This window comes from Oryctolagus cuniculus, chromosome X, assembly GCF_964237555.1.
Source record: "Oryctolagus cuniculus chromosome X, mOryCun1.1, whole genome shotgun sequence".
NCBI classification, from domain to species: domain Eukaryota; kingdom Metazoa; phylum Chordata; class Mammalia; order Lagomorpha; family Leporidae; genus Oryctolagus; species Oryctolagus cuniculus.
Window position 1 is genome coordinate 78,363,239 of NC_091453.1, and position 17,968 is coordinate 78,381,206.

The 17,968-nt window shown below is 38.1% G+C and overlaps 1 protein-coding gene across 1 annotated transcript in view; it reads left to right on the forward strand.

Annotated features, from left to right (window-relative positions):
- Nucleotides 1-6,741: 6,741 nt before the first annotated feature.
- The window catches only part of IL13RA2 (interleukin 13 receptor subunit alpha 2), a 65,076-nt gene continuing 53,849 nt past the window's right edge, over nucleotides 6,742-17,968 (forward strand). Inside the window, exons 1-2 of the mRNA XM_008272903.4 lie at nucleotides 6,742-6,874; nucleotides 10,320-10,374. The gene's annotated coding sequence lies outside the window, so the exon portion shown is untranslated. The remainder of the gene's footprint in view (nucleotides 6,875-10,319; nucleotides 10,375-17,968) is intronic.

A 17,968-nucleotide genomic window follows, 5' to 3' on the forward strand; every position in this document is an offset into this window, starting at 1 on the left:
TATACACATACACAAATACACACACATGGACGACAGGTTTGCATACTTTACGGAGATCAGTAATTGTAGACTCAGAGGATTGCAGACTCTCAATCATTACACCAGCATGAGAACCTCTCCCAAGGGGTACATCATTAAACTGCTGCATCCAGGAAAAGATTTTCAATTTATTTCAGGAAGTTCTACTTGTACCTATGACCACTTGATTGCTAGTTTGTTTTTGATTCTTTTCCACCAACATATAATTATCAGATCTGTGATACAGGCTTGAAAATAAGCTTTTTTTTTTAGCTGCAGTCTATTCTGTGTGTGTGTGTTCTCTTTGAATTGACTTTTCTCCACTTGTGCAGGGGACCAGTACACCATGCAAGGGTACTTCCGTCTCTTGTCCCTAGAATTATAAGAGGCAAACAAGGTAGCTTTGGGAAATGTAGGAGGAGAGAGAGAACACACAGAGGCTTAAGTCTTTTAAGGCCACCCAGATCTTAAACTGAAAAAAAAAAAAAAGAAAAAGAAAATACAAATTTTGCCTGAGATTGAGGAAGCCATCTGCTTTAGTATTAGATTCTGTGATCCCTTTGGAAATGAATGGTTTGAATGAATTAAAGAACAGTAGGATTATAATAAACTGGAAACTATGCAAACACAGTGATTTGTATTGTGAGACTTTCCTGCAATAGCAGGATTGAATATGTCCCCCTAGCTTTTCCACTAACTGCTCCCTCATGCATAAAAACATTTTGTCTCATATTTTCCCTCACTCCCCCACACACCGTACATCAACTGCAGACTCATAACTATTAATCTCTGTTCTTCCCTTTGAGTGGACACACAGCTGGTCTACAAATCTCAGTCCCTCTTGAAATTAGGTTAAGCCATTTGGTTATCTCCAATGGAAGGGTAGCAGAAGTTACATGTATTAATCTAGGACTTATCCATAGAATCTCCACACATGTATTTTTAAGATTCATTTGCCTCCAATTAGGAATCAACATTGTAAACCACATGTTGAAAGTAGAATGGCTATCTGGTGACCAGAATACTTACTCCAGATTACTAGATGAGGAAGAACTGACCCTCTGTTGCCTTGTACCATTACATATTTAGGTTTAATTGCTATGGCAGTTTAGTCTACTAGGCTCCTTGAGAGCACTATGTTCACTACAATATGTGGCACACTGTTGAGCATTGAGTAGGTACTCAAAAATCATAATTTTTTTAAAACTTGTTTAAAGATTTATTTATTTGAAAGGCAGAGTTAGAAGGAGAGATGAGAGACAGAGAGAGAAAGAGAAATCTTAATCTGCTGCTTCACTTCCCAAATGACTACAATGGCTGGGGTGGGCCAGATGAAAGCCAGGAGCCTGGAACTCCATTTGGGTCTCCCACATGGGTGGGAGGGCCACATGGGTGGCAGGGGCCCAAGCACTTGGGCCATCTTCTGCTGCTTTTCCAGTTGCATTCACAAGGAGCTAGATAGGAAGTGGAGCAGCTGGGACACAAAATGATCTTTTTTATGGGATGCTGGCATCACAGGCAGAGGCTGAACATGCTGGGCCACAAGGCCAGTGCCTAAAATTTTTGTATTTATTTTTGGAAGGCAGACAAAGAGAGATCTTCCATCTACTGGTTCATTTCTTAAATGCCTGCAACAGGCAGGCTGGGCCAGGTGGAAGGCAAGAACTCAATCAAGGTCTCCCACATGGTAGGCAGGGACCTAACTACTTGAGCCATTACCTGCTGCCTTCCAGGATGCACATTAGCAGGGAGCAGAGTTAAAAATGGAGCCAGACATAGGCAGTCAAAGCCAGAATTAACAATTGAGATTGCATCAAATTGAGAATGGGAAAAAATATTTGCAAACTATGCAACAGATAAAGAATTAGTAACCAGAATCTACAAAGAGATCAAGAAACTCCAAAACAACGAAACAACCCACTTAAGAGATGGGCCAAGGACCTCAATAGACATTTTTGAAAAGAAGAAATACAAATGGCCAACAGACACATGAAAAAATGTTCAAGATCACTAGCAATCAGGGAAATGCAAATGAAATCCACAATGAGGTTTCACCTCACCCTGGTTAGAATGGCTCACATACAGAAATCTACCAACAATAGATGCTGGTGAGGATGTGGGGAAAAAGGGACACTAACCCACTGTTGGTGGGAATGCAAACTGGTCAAGCCACTATGGAAGTCAGTCTGGAGATTCCTCAGAAACCTGAATATAACCCTACCATACAACCCAGCCATCCCACTCCTTGGAATTTACCCAAAGGAAATGAAATTGGCAAATAAAAAAGCTGTCTGCACCTTAATGTTTATTGCAGCTCAATTCACAATAGCTAAGACCTGGAACCAACCCAAATGCCCATCAACAGTAGACTGAATAAAGAAATTATGGGACATGTACTCTATAGAATACTATACAGCAGTAAAAAAAAAAAAACAATGAAATCTGGTCATTTGCAACAAGATGGAGGAATCTGGAAAACATCATGCTGAGTAAATTAAGCCATTCCCAAAGGGACAAATATCATATGTTCTCCCTGATTGGTGACAAATAACCGAGCACCTAAAAGGAAACCTATAGAAATGAAATGGACACTATGAGAAACAATGACTTGATCAGCCCTTGTCTTAACTGTTGAGGAACATCTTACTATTTTATTCCTTTTAGAATTTTCTTTTTCTACTTAATACCATTGGTTGAACTCTTTAATTAACACACAATTATTCTTAGGTGTTTAAATTTAACTGAAAATTGTTCCCTTTAAATATAAGAGTTGGAATAAGAGAGGGAGGAGATGTACAGTTCGACACATGCTCACTTGGACTTACCCCTAATGGTAGAGCTAGAAACGTGCCAGGGGATTCCAAATCCCATTAAGGTGTCATATACCAATACATGCAATCTTATTAGTTGCAATCTTATTAGTTAAGTGATTAGTTTAAGTTCATAATTGATCATGAAGATAGGATTACGTGTGAAAGGGATCACATAAACAAGACCAGTGTCTGCTAATAATAACTGATAGAATTAAAAAGGAGATAACAATCCAACATGGGAAGTGGGATACACAGCAGACTCATAGAATGGCAGATGTCCTAAACAGCACTCTGGCCTCAGAATCAGCCCTTAAGGCACTCTGATCTGGCTAAAATGCCCATGAGAGTTTTGCAGGCATGGAAAGCCAAGACATTGTGGCAAAAAAAAAAAAGAAAGAAAGAAAGAAAGAAAAAGACCTAAATGAAAGATCTCTGTGAGGGAGTCCCAGTGGAAAGAACGGGCCATCAAAGAAGGAGGTACCTTTCTCTGAAGGGAGGAGAGAACTTCCACTTTGATTATGGCCTTGTCTATATAAGGTTGGAGTTTGTGAACTCAAAAGACTTCCATAGCCTTGGCAGCTCACGTCAAGAGCCTCGGGTGTTGGGGCTGGCGCTGTGGCACAGTGGGTTAAAGCCCTGGCCTGAAGTGCCGGCATCCCATATGGGTGCCAGTTCTAGTCCTGGCTGCTCCTCTTCCAATCCAGCTCTATGCTTTGGCCTGGGAAAGCAGTAGAAGATGGCACAAGTCCTTGGGCCCCTGCACCCACGTGGGAGACCTGGAAGAAGCTCCTGGCTCCTGGCTTTGAATCAGCCTTTGCAGCCAATTAGAGAGTGAACCAGCAGATGGAAGACACATCTCTCTGTCTTCTACCTCTTTCTCTAACTCTGTCTTTTAAAAAATAAAATAAAATAAAATAGCCTCGGGTGATTACTGACTTCTTAAATAAGAGAGTCAATTTTTAAATCAACAATGGGAGTCACTGTGCACTTATTCCCCATGTAGGATCTCTGTCCTTAATGTGTTGTATTATGCAAATTAATGGTAAAACTAGTATTCAAATAGTACTTTATACCTTGTGTGCCTGTGTGAGTGCAAACTGTTGTAATCTTTACTTAGTATGTACTAAGTTAATCTTCTGTATATAAAGATATTAAATATGAATCTTAATGAAGAATGGGATTGGAGAGTGAGTAGGAGATGGGATGGTTGTGGGTGGGAGGGAGGTTATGGTGGGAAAAGCTGCTATAATCCAAAAGTTGTACTTTCAAAATTTATGTTTATTAAATAAGAGTTAAAAAAAAAAGTAATGGAGCCAGAACTTGAACCCAGGCACTACAACATAGGATGCAGGCATCCCAGTAGCATTTTTTTTTTAAATAAGATTTGTTTTTATTTATTTGAAAGGCAGAGTTACAGAAGGAGAGAGAGAGAGAGAGAGTTCTTCCATCTGCTGGTTCACTCCCCAGATGGCCACATCAGCTGGAGCTGTGCCAATCTGAAGCCAGGAGCCAGGTGCTTATTCCGGGTCTCCTACATGAGTGCAGAGGCCCAAGGACTTGGGTCGTCATCTGCTGCTTTCCCAGGTGCATTAGCAGGGAGCTGGATTAGAAGTGAGGCAGCCAGGATTCGGACCGGCATCAGTGGAAGCTTAACCTGCTATGCCACATTGCATGCCTCCCAAATAGCATCTTAATTGCTGCATAAAACACCTGCCCTAAGAAATAATTATTGAATTAATGAGTCACTACATTAGCCTAACTAGGAAATATTTCTAAGGACATAGAATTACTATGGAATACCAAACTGCACAATTTCTTCATTCTCACATGATCTCATTCATTTTAAATGATGATTGATACTCAGGTATTGAACACCTATTGATTGCTATTCTACTCATAAAAAGTCCTCCATTTAACACACGAGGGAAACAGACTTAGTTAAGCCACTTTCCTAATTTTGCACTACTCCTAAATAGCTGAGTTAGAATTCAAATTCAAGCCTGACCTAAAAAACTCTTTCCAGTATATCATACTTCCTGAAATATATATTCAGTGTACTATATCCTGTTTGTTGTTTACATTTATAATCTTGAGTATATAATGTGATTCAGAGCACAATGCAATCACTGTAACTCAGTAAACCCCTCAGTGAAGTTATCTCATATGAACTATGTAATCTTAGTTAATGCATAGAACCATTTCATTAGTCTGGTGTTCAACTTAAGACCTTTTCTTTCTTACATCCTTTCTAAATGATCTCTAAAAGCATAAATATAGAAAAAAGCTTAGTTAGAAGACTTGAGGATTGAGTTTGGGATGACATGACTAAATGATTTTCTGGTTAAGGATCAGGAAGTAATGAAAAACATTTTGTATTTGAGTCTTTACTTTTCTGAGAAATAATTCAAAATTCAGAAATTCATTTTCTAGTCCTAGAACAGACTAATGCAAGGGTATCCGGAACTAGCAATATGTATCCAGGAGTTTTAGATGGACAGTAGGGTTATGAGTAGAAATATAAGAATGTATTTTTATAAGTGATTCTTTTCAATCATGTATAATAATGAAATATATATAAGTGATAACAACTCACACATGTATAAAATTGAGGTTATCATCACTTGGTCTGTTTGATGATAGAGGACCACATGGAATGTCATATGATATTCATATATGTTGCAATAGAAGTGTGAAGGCAGAGCCAGAAACACTCATTTATTAGTTTACTTTTACCATATAAGTTTTGCAAGATATTGCAGCTAACATGTTCCCACTTAAATTTCCTGATCACGTTATCTAGTTTGAAATAAACTAACTTTGATAAAAGGAGTCTAAAAGATGCCTGCAAAGAACATTGAAGGTATTACCTGTAATGTAAGCAGAAACGAATAACAAGTTGATAACACACTTTGTCTGCCACATTCTTAGGATAAATACAAAAGAAATCCTAAAACCATGCTAATCTAATCAAATATGCTAGCATGTTGGCCTATAAATTTCAAAATAAGCTGGGAGAATTTGATATGTAAATTTATAGCCTACATAGCATCAATAAACTTCACCCTAACTATATTTTGTGCCTTGAAAAATATGACACTGCTTGTATATAATTTATAAATGTTCATCCACTGAGGGGATGTGTTTAAAATAAAAAACCCAGCAGGTATGCTACCAGCAAAGTTTAGAGACAAAGTGTATTAATACAACCTATTATCTTGCAATATTGGCAACATACATGTACATGTCTCTTTTTTATACTAGATACTAATTTATTTGAGGGGAGAAGGACTTTGTCTAGAGTAGGTAAATCTTGGTTTTGCAGAGTGGTTGGTGCTCAATTAGTATCTACTACATAAGGACATAAATTCAAAGCCAACATTAAAAAGCAGTGAAGAATAAGACAGCCTGATTTTTGTCACCAAAGGGAAATTTTGGTCATCCAATCTTCAAAAATACACTTTTATTTTTCTTCATCTAGAGAAAGGGATGAATAATTTCTTTTCTAACCTATTTCAATAATTTTGAACAAAGTCACACAGAAAAATTTATATTTTAGAGCCATGTACAGCTCTGATAACAATATTTTTTCAAATATAGCCTTCTTTGGAAGCTGAGTATCCTGAAAAGCTAAGAAAAGAGAATGGCAGGGGGGGAGAATGTTAGATATATCCTGAACATTAAGATAAATGCATTTTGGCATACTCAGCCTTTGGAATGCTGACACTTTCCTCCAATTGTTCAAACAAATAAATCGTTTCAATGACCTTGCTTTAAATTTTAACAGGATTTTTTTTTAATGGACAGAGAGGGAGGTTTAGACATTTCCAAATAACTCTTACAGTCTAAATGGTATCAGCATTCTCTTTGTTCCTGTTTCAGTCAATTCTATTTAAAAAGATCTCATTTAGAGATAAGAAAAAAAGCACTTAAGGGAAACCAATGGGGCAGCTGCCCTGATCTGGTTGGGAACTCATTTTCTGAGAATGTGAAGGCTTACAGTCACAAGAGAGCGCCAGTCTAATACTTCATTTCCATTTTGTTAAGTAAGTGAATATCTTTGGTTTTTTGTTTGTTTCAAGAGCTGCTCTATATTTATTTAATGAAGCTAGGGAGATGTAGTACTTTGTGAGAAAGGAGATTGGTATGAAAATAGAAGATTTTAAATAGAAGGGAATCTCAGCAACAGGAATAAAAAGCGTGAGTTTTGTGTAGAATGGGGCTGACCTAGCCTACCTGATCAAAGTTAAAGTAGAGTGGAGACCCAAGGGAGATATTTCTTGATTATAGTCTGACATCACCTTTCATTTTTTTCTTGAATATTCTTGTACTCTCGTCTTTAGCTCCTCACAAGCCAGTAGCTGTCCTACCACTTCACAAACCAGCCTGTGCCTGTCTTAATTTTTACTCTCACACCTTCTAATATACTCCTTTGCCTAATTTGTTTCTTGCATGTGGATCTGAGTCTAAATGTGGTTGTGTATATGAATAGATATATCTATTTACATGATGGTGAAGTGCAACTTGTAAGAATTGAATAAATGCTTTGAAATAAATGAATGAAAGCAACTCTATCAACTTGTATAAATACTTTGTATTTCTGCTTTCAATTAATTAATGATAATTTCTGCCTTTACTAGTTAATCAAAATAAAATGTGTTATACTGTCAATCTGTTACGCTAGGTATCTCTCATAGGAATTGTTCATTCATTTAAAGCAAAATTATTCAGCATGTAATGTTTGTCCAGCACTTTCTTATGTACTTGGGGATTCAGTCAGTGGACAAAATAGACAAAAATATTTCTGCATAGAGCTTAGAGTCTAGAAGAGAGGGACAGGGAATAAATGACAAACAACAAGAAAGCAAAAAATGTATGTTAGAAGGCAATATATGCTGTTAAAAAATAGAAATAGCAGGTGTCTTTTAGAATGACAATTATCGAAAAGATGAAAAAAATTGTTGGGGAGAATGTGGATAGAAGGGTTTCCTTGTATACTGTTATTTGGAATATAAATTAGTCCAGCCATTATGGAAAACAATTTTGGAGGTACCTCAAAAAATTAAAAATAGAACTATCATATGATCTAGCAATCCCACAATTGACTATAAATATGTCCAAAGGTAATGAAATCAGTCTATCAAAGAGATGTCAGCACCCCCATGTTTGCTGTAGTGCTAGTCACACATAACAAAGAATGGAAACAACCTGAATTTACCCTGAAGGATGAACTGATAAAGAAAATGTGGTCATGCACAATGGAATTCTATTCAGTCTTTAGAAAGAAAGAAATCTTGTTATTTACAACAACATGAGGACATTATGTTGAGTGAGATAAGGCAGGCACAGGAAGACAAATACTGCATGATCCCACTTATATGTGGAAACTAAAATGTTGAACTCATAAAAGCAGAGAATAGAATGGTGATGACCAGGGGCAGAGTAGGGAGGGTTGTGGACATGTTGATCAAAAGGTACACACTTTCAACTAAATAGGAGGGAAAAATTCTAGAGATCTGTTGTATAATATGGTAACTATAGGTAATACAATTTATTGTATTTTTGACAGTTGCTGAAAGAGTAGATTTTAAATATTTTCACTACAAAAATTGATTTACACTTGTGAGGTAATGCAGATATTAGTGCAAATCAGTGATTATACAACCCATACATATTTCAAAACAATGTATTTGAACATAAGCATATTCAATTTTTATTTGTCACTTAAAATTCATTGAAATACTAAAAAACTATTCACTAAATGAATACTTTCAAAAAGAGAGAAAAATAGTAGGTGTGCTGCTAGTGGGGAGACTTGGTGCAGGCTGTCTTATGGAATAGATATTTGAGACCCTTAAGAGGCAAGTTAGGTCTGATCTTTTAGGCTCCCCCAAATCTTACTTTTAAGGTGACATGTATTCTGCCTATGTTTACAGTTAGTCCCAGTTGTAAGCCCTATAAACATTCAATCCAGAAAGAACCATTTTCTCTTGTTGAGAGTCCAATTCAATTCAGAAGCCTTAGAGAGGCAGTAGTTCTCATGTTATTGAGTATCATGTAAGAAGACAGCTTTTATATTGGCATTATCTTCATAAATTTCAAAAATTTGAGTTTAAATAGATAACATCTGACAAACCATAAAAATTCGCCTTGGGATACACTATGTAATTCTGCAAAAAATATAACTTTACAAGCTGAAGTGGTCTGGAAATGAGGGCAAGTATCTACTGTTCAGCTAAAATATTTCTCTGGTGACATAAGAACTGGGAAGTCAAGAGCTGCATTACCACTCCAGCTTTCTGGCTTCCTCCCAGGAGTCTAAACATTTGTTTCTTGAGAAATACCACTTGAATAATTTCTTGGCCTCTGGACAGGATACCACAACACTAAAATTGCATTGCCCTTATTTTCTTTTTGGTTTGGAGCCTGGACTTAATTTTTTTTTGCTTGTATTTTTTTCTACACTAAAGCTATATTTTGGATAATCTGAGCAATATTGCTTGATACTATTCTGAGAGATAAAATCTTAGGGAAGGAGCTGTTCTGTATATCCCAAAATGATTCTAAATACTAAGTCTAAAATGCAAAGCCTAGGAAGAGAAACTCAAATCCAGGCAGATCTTACTAGAGTTCTGAAGTTAGGCATTTGCCTAGAGAAACAGAAGACTGGTCACAGAATATGAGATGCTTTCTGAGGGGAATGTTGAAGGAACTGTATTCATTGATTCAGAAAAAGATGAGCCTGGGGGAAGAGTTTATTAATTGTCTTAATGACTCAGATGCAGCAGACAGTCAATAAATACACTCTTTATTCTGAGATGATTAAATAGACTCTTGAAGGGCCATGGGAGATATTAATGAGAATTAAGGAGAAATCTTGATTGTGAAACAGTGGAAATAGTTCCTGAAGAAAGTTGTGGAACCTTTTCCTAGACACATTTATAAATAGGGAGAGTCTTATCTGTCTGTGATAGGTTGAGTGTAGCAGTAAGACCTAGTGATCCTAAGATTTCTTCTGTAGACTAGATTTGGTATGCCAGCTTTTTTAGAATCATGCTATCGTTCTGTAACACTTGAGTGGACTGGTATGATGGTGCATTGAAACTATTGGTTAAGCTTATATACTTGTGTGTGTGTGTGTATTCAAAAATCCATCTTCTATAAAAAATTATAATCTTTAGCTGTCTCTTCTCATTTATAAACATAATATTATGACAGTCTGATATGCTCAGTATGTTTCTTTACTGTCTCCGTAATTATTATAGCATCACTGGTGATTAGGTTTACTATTACCCAAAAGGGAATGAGAGGCACTAATGTAAATTCTTCCAAGTCCACACAAATTCTTTTACCTTAAGCATTTTACAAAAGAAAACAGTATTTATTTGAATTATTTCCTTTCCATAAATATCATAGGGAGGTTATCAGATTAAGAGGTTTTTTTCCCTGTAAACTAATTTGCTTTTAACCCATATTACTCTTTTTACATAGGGCATGTAGAGGTAATTCATAAGAAGTGGCTCGAGTATCAGACACGTTTTGAAAGGTAAGTTTTAATTTTCTTAAAATGTATAATAAAATTGTATTGGGGCCTTCAAAAAGTTCATGGAAATGTGTATTTTGAAAAAAAACTATGTTAATATTTCAAATTTTTTTAACACCAAAATAAATTTGATCTTTTATTCCATTCTTCCACAAACTTTTTGAAGTGCCTTCATATAAGATAAATGTATTGTAATAAAGCAAAATTTATTTTAAGGTAGTTTTTGGACAGAAATTAGAATTGGTAAGACTGTGAAGGTCATCTCTTGAGGAATTTGAAGTCCTGAGAAAATGAAGGGGATTTTCTATGTTAATAATGGTAGCAGTAGGGCAAAAATTTAGGCCCCCTACCTCATAGTCTGGAGATCTTTACAACACATATTGGTCTGTCTTGCTTTGTTTGAGTAGTTTTTTGTCTGATGTGGTAGCATGAGTTTGTGCATGTTTGTTAGGGATAAGAATCTTCTGGTGCATGGAAGCGTGATACCCAAATGAAAGCGAGAGATGATTCAGAAGAGTAAAGTAGAGAGCTACAGGAAGGTTATCATGGCAGAGTGAGCCTCATATAGCAGAGATTTCTTATGGCTTTAAAGACAACCTTTTCATTTTGGAACTCTTGGGGTGCAGAGGAGGAGGAGATATTTTACCATGCATGGAAATATATGCAAATGATTGATATCATCAGAATCTGCCTCATATTAAACCACATAGATGATAGTTAAGAAATCAACAGTGGCAAATATGGCCACAGCAAAAGGCCACCAAACATTATTAAAAGGACTATCCACAATTGCTGAGTTCTATTTTAAAATCTCTGTAGTAGCATCTATGTAGCTTGGAACTGGGGAGTGTATCTATGTCATCGAGTGTTTGGGTAACATTGCAAATAAGAATTGTCAAACAGTTTTGTAGAAGAAAAGCCTAATGGTAATGTGAAAGGCCAATATCATTGATAAATTAAAAGAAGGAAAAAGCAGAGAATCCAAATTGACATACCATCAACTACTTTCTCCTGAAGAAAAACCATACTTGCTGGGCCTATGACAAGTTGTGCTTTCCTAGACAGCTCTAGGCCTCCCTTTATGCCTCTTTATCTCATTTGTTCTTTCTTTTCTCTCTCATATTTTTTCTCCTTCTCACTCATCCTCTCGGGCCCCACCAGATATGCACTAAAATAACTTAAAGATGAATAGAGGAAATCCCATCAAGGTGGCATGTACCAATGCCATCTCACTAGTCAAAGTGATCAATTTCAGTTCACAATTGATCATACTGATAGGTCTAAGAGTCAAAGGGATCACATAACAAGACTGTGTCTGCTAATAATAACTGATAAAATAAAAAAGGGAGAGAACGATACAACATGGGAAGTGGGATACACAGCAGACTCATAGAATGGCAGATGTCCTAAACAGAACTCTGGTCTCAGAATCAGCCCTTAAGACATTCGGATCTGGCTGAAGTACCCATGAGAGTATTTTAGGCATGGAAAGCCAAGACACTCTGGCAAAAAAAAAAAAAAAAATCTAAATGAAAGATCTCTGCGAGTGAGATCCCAGTGGAAAGAATGGGCCATCAAAGAAGGAGGTACCTTTCTCTGAAGGGAGGAGAGAACCTCCACTTTGACTATGACCTTGTCTAAATAAGATCGAAGCTGGCGAACTCAAAAGGCTTCCATAGCCTTGGCAACTCATGACAGGAGCCTAGGGTGATTACTGATGCCATAAACAAGAGTGTCAAATTGTTAAGTCAACAACAGGAGTCACTTACTCCTCATGTAGGATCTCTGTCCTTAATGTGTTGTCCAATGTGAATTAATGCTTTAATGCTATAACTAGTACTGAAACAGTATTTTACACTTTATGTTCTGTGTGGGTGCAAACTGTTGAAATCTTTACTTAATATATACTAAACTGATCTTCTGTATATAAAGATAATTGAAAATGAATCTTGATGTGAATGGAAAGGGGAGAGGGAGCTGGAGATGGGATGGTTGCAGGCGGGAGGGAAGTTATGGGGGGAAAAAAGCTGTTGTAATCCATAAGCTTTACTTTGGAAATTTATATTTGCTAAATAAAAGTTAAAAAATTATCAAAAAAGATGAATAGATTAATAAAAATATGCAATATATAAAAATAAAATAAATATGAATATAAATATGTAAAAAATGAAAATGTTCTCAGAATCTAAGCAGTCTAGATCAGGAGTTAGATAAGTAAACATATAGTTATGATGCAGACTATGAAAAAGAGGGGACATTTTTTAAATGATCTTTGGAAACCCATATTATGGGTTTCAAAAAGGGGATGAAAACTGGACTTTTCAATGATGGATAGGAAATTCTCATTATTTTCTTCTTGAATTATTGAAATCACTCCCTAACTGTGACTTCTTACCATTATGCTTTCCCTTCTACATTTTGAGAGAACTTCCAATATAAAAGCAATGAGGATAAGAATTCATTGAAAAGCAAAATTTTGGGATGACTTTATTGAGATGTGAAGGAATCCAAACAAAGCAGATAAGCAGAGGCTAAATCAGTAGGTACCTTGCATACCATGTAAAAATTGAAGAGCAGTTGAATATGTTGCAAGTGGAAGACTATCCCAATCTACTTTGCATTTTATCTTATGACTGTTAAGTGGAAAATGGATTGGATTGGAGGAGGATAAGCATGACAGCAGGAAGCCTTGTTAAAAGTCATCTTGGAGGAGCTGGCATTGGGGCAGAACAGGTTAATCTGCAGCTTGCAATGCCAAAATCCCATATCCAAGTGCCAGTTCCAGTTTTGGCTACTCCACTTCCAATCCAGCTCCCTGCTAATGTACCTGAGAAGCAGTGGATGATGACTCAAGTGCTTGGTTCTTGCCACTTACATGGGAGGCCCAGAGGGAGTTTCTGTCTCCTGGCTTTGGGCTGACCCAGCCCTGGCTGTTGCAGCCATTTGACGAGTGAAGCAGCATAGGGAAGGTTTTTCTGGCTTTCTCCGCTACTCTGTCTTTCAAATAAACAGGTAAATAAATTTTTAAGAAAAAGTCCTCCTCATTGAGAGGAAAAATGACAGCCTCAACTAGGGTAGTGGTGGTGGGAATAGACAGCAGTAGGCAGATTCGAGAGATATTTAGGACATATTATTGATAGGACTTGGTGCTTGATTGTGTTGGATGACTGGGAGAGAGATGATAAGGATTTTCTTATCTGACTTGAGCAACTAGAAAGTTATGCCATTCCCTGAAATATGGGACATAAAAAGATTACTCATTCTGATTGGAGTAAGATGATGAGTTCAGATTTGGACCCGTTGAGTTTGATTTGCCTAAGACATCCAGGTAAAAATTTCTTTTTCTCTTTTAAAGATTTATTTTTATTTATTTGAAAGGCAGAGTTATAGAACGAGGAGGAGAGACACAGAGAGAGATCTATCGGCTGTTTTACTCTTCAGATTGCTGTAATGGCCGGGGCTGGGCCAGGCCGGAGCCAGGCCAGGCCGGAGCCAGGAGGCTGGAGCTCCTACGTGGGTGTGAGATGGCTCCTAAAACTTGAGCCATCTTCTGCTGCTTTCCCCAGGCACATCGGCAGGGACAGAGTTGGGTCAGCTGGGACTCAAACTAGTGCCCATATGGGATGCTGGGGTCACAGGTTGGGGCCCAACCCACTACACCGCAACGCTGGCCCCTGAAAATTTCTATTAAACAATTTTATATAAAAGGTGGTAGTGTATAGTCTTCCTTCCTTGCCTCTTCTGAATGCCTTTCTGTCCTCAAGAACTTACTGCTGGATTTTGTACTAACCTGGCTCACTTGTTTCTTTTTCCTGGTTTCCTTATACTTCTCAAAAGTAGATATCATTATGTCTGTTTGTACCTTTTGCAATGCTTAACTCACTTGTGGCCATGAGTGGAGAATTTTTAAAAGCTTATGAAAAGTTGCACTTGGCTGCCTTACCACTGAGATCATTCAGGGCAAGAAATTGACAACTTAATACTTATTAAAGAGTGCAAGGATCATTTAACTCTTTGTAAACACCTCACTTAACAAATAGCACAAATTAGGCTTATCTGTGGTACCCATTCTACCTGAAAGATTTGTAGGATATTCTCTATATTACCATAGTTTAGGGTTTAGAACCTTTTGGGAGAAGTGGAAGTGATAACTGCTTTTCTATACTGGCTTCCCTAAAATTATTTATTTTTAAAGGTTTATTTATTTTATTTTATTTTAAAAAAGATTTATTTATTTGAAAGGCAGAGTTACAGAGAGGCTTAGGTAAAGAGAGAGGAAAAAAAGAGAGAGAGAGGTCTTCCATTTGCTGGTTCACTCCCCAGTAGATGCAATGGCTGGAGCTGCTCCAATCCAAAGCCAGGAGCCCAGAGCTTCTTGCAGGTCTCCCATGCGGGTGCAGGGGCCCAAGGACTTGGGCCATCTTCTACTGCTTTCCCAGGCCATAGCAGAGAGCTGGATTGGAAATGGGGCAGCCCGGACACGAATTGGCACCCATATGGGATGCTGGCACTGCAAGGGCTAGGTTTACTTGCTACACCACAGCGCCGGCCCCCAAAATTAATTATTTTAGCTTTTGAGTTTCTGAGATTCTGCAACCCACTCTGGCATGTGGAACTCATAAACAAATGAAGTGATCTGATCATTGTCATCTGATGTTTGGGGACTTAAAATTATCTTTAGGTGCTGTATCCTGAGATATTTCCTGCTTTATTTTCTCCAGAGGGACCGCCTAGACATCTAAAGGGAAACTTGAGACATTTCAGTTCAGCATTTACAGAAAACGATTCCTTTAAAAAATTCATGTGGCCTCAGCACCATTACTAAGTGTGGCAATGAGGTCTTTAGTGGGCTTAGCAAATCTTGCTTTCCTATCCCCCTCCTTTTTAATGTTTTGTCATTTTGTTTCCTCTCCCTCTTCTGAGAATGATTATCTCATTTATTCATGTCTCTTTGTATTCACAAGTCACTCCTTACACATCGCTAAAATTTGCCATAGTCTCTGTGCCTTGCAAAATATTCAAAATAAGAATTATTCATGCTTCATAAAAATAGAGAGCTAAATGACTAACACATGCCTGCTCCTTCTCCACATAGCCCTCTTGACTGTGTGACTATCCGAGGATTTTTAGAGAAAATAATTCTCTAAATAATAATTAGTAATAATAATAATAGTTAATTAATATTTTGGAGTCAGACACCAAGAACTGATGCCAGTATTAGGACTTAACAACCCTAGTAGAAGGCAGAAGGTGAATTCTGGCAAGTTAATGGACATGTGGAGCTTTGTCTCATGTATTCTGCTGCTCACTCCTCTGTTCAAAATATTCATCACCGTCAATTCATACAATGGTTTACTATATGTAGGCACATTGTAAGTGCTTTCCACATATTCATTTATTTCTCACTACAACCCTGTGAAGTAAATCCTGTTACTATCCCTATTTTAATGATGAAGAAACTGAGGCTGGCATTGTAGCATAACAGCTTAGCCTGTAAAACCACCACCTGTGACGCTGGTATCCTATATGGGTGCCAGTTCGTGTCCTAGGTGCTCCACTTCTGATCCAGCTCCCTGCTAATGGCCTGGGAAAGCAGCGGAGGATGGCCCAAATCTCAGGGTTCTGCCACCCACATCGGAGGAGCAGATGAAGCTCCTGGCTCCTGGCTTTGGCCTGACTCAGCTCTGGCTGTTGTAGCCACTTGGGGAGTGAACCAGAGGATGGACCACCTCTCTCTCTGTGTCTCTGTCTCTCTGCAACTCTGACTTTCAAATAAATAAGTAAATCTTGAAAAGGATAAAAACTGAGGGATGTAGAACTTTAGTCCATTCTCCAGGTCCACACAGCTAGTTAATAATGGAGCCAAAAATTCAAACCCATGCAATCCATCTCCATATTTAATGCTCTTAGCCACTATAGTATACTATCAAACTTGTTTGATTAATTTAGTGTGTAAATCTCTATTTCTGCCCAAGTCTTCTTTTACATGTGGGCCACATCTGTATGGTAGAGAGCAGCTCAGAACCAAGGAAAGTGGTATGTAGCTTTGCTCTCAGCATTTAAATGTAGCATACAAGTGGTACATAATGGAGAATGTACCAAAAAGATCTTAAACTAGTAGTAGCAAGAAATCTGGTGTCACAGAAAAGAAGAATTTTAAATTTTTTTATTTTTAAATTTATTTTTTAAAGAATACAAATTTCATAAGTACAACTTTAGAAATGTAATTACTCTTCCCGCCATACCCAGCCTCCCACCCCTCCTCCTCCCTCTCCCCTTGCCAGTTCCATTCTCCATTAAGATTCATTTTCAATGAACTTAGTACACAGAAGACCAACTCTATACTAAGTAAAGATTTCAATGATTTGCACACACACACACACACACACAAACTGTTTGAGAACTAGTTTTACAGTTAACTCTCATAAAACAACTCATTGAAGACAGAAGTCCTGCATGGGGAGTTAGTGCACAGTGACTCCTGTTGTTAATTTTTTAAAAAAGATTTTATTTATTTATTTGAGAGGCAGAGTTATCAGACAGTGAGAGAGACAGAGAGAGAGAGAGAAAGGTCTTCCATCTGCTGGTTCACTCCCCAAATGGCTGCAACGGCCAGAGCTGCACCAATTTGAAGCCAGGAGCCAGGAGCGTCTTCCGAGTCTCCTACGTGGACTTGGGCCATCTTCTACTGCTTTCCCAGGTCATAGCAGAGAGCTGGATCAGAAGAGGAGTAGCCGGGACTCAAACTGGTGCCCATATGGGATGCAGGCACCGTAGGCAGAGGATTAAGCTACTGAGCCACAGCGCAGGCCCCTCCTGTTTTTAATTTAACAATTAACACTCTTATGTATGATGTAGAAGGAGGATTTTTTTTAAAAAAGGCATCTTTTGTATCCTCAGATTATAACACCTAACTTGTACTAACTTTCTCTTCAGGGAAATCGTCAGTTGTTTCTCAATAGTTGTCACGTAAATGTAGTTTTTAAAATATTAAATAATGTTTTAGCCATGAATTATGTATTTTGTAAAAAAAAAGTTTATTTGAAAGCAGTGACATGCATACACACACACGCACACACGCACACACACACACAGAGAGAGAGAGAGAGAGAGAGAGATATCGATTGATCTTCTGTCTACCAATTCACTCCCCAAATGGCTACAACGACTTGAGCTGTGCCAGGCTAAAGCCAGGCACAGGAACCTGGAACTCCAACCAGGTTTCCTACATAGGGGGCAGGGGCCCAAGTGCTTGGGTCATTTTCTGCTGCTTTCCCAGGCACATTAGCAGGGATCTGACCCAGATATGATATGCTGGTGAGTGTCACAGTGGTGGCTTATCCTGCTGAGCCACAACACAGGCCCCAAAGCCAGGTGTTCCAGGTGGCCTATGAGGCACCATACAAGTTGCCCGCCTCCATCTCTGACCTCTGTTTCTCCTACTTCTCTCATTACTTACTTTGTCCTGGCAACAGAGGCCTCAGCTGTCACAGCTCACTAGTTCTAGTCCTTCCTCAGGGCCATTGTGCTTGTTGTTTCATCTCCCTGAAACGTTCCCTGCTAGGTTACTTCATGATTCTTCCTCAAGACGGCATCC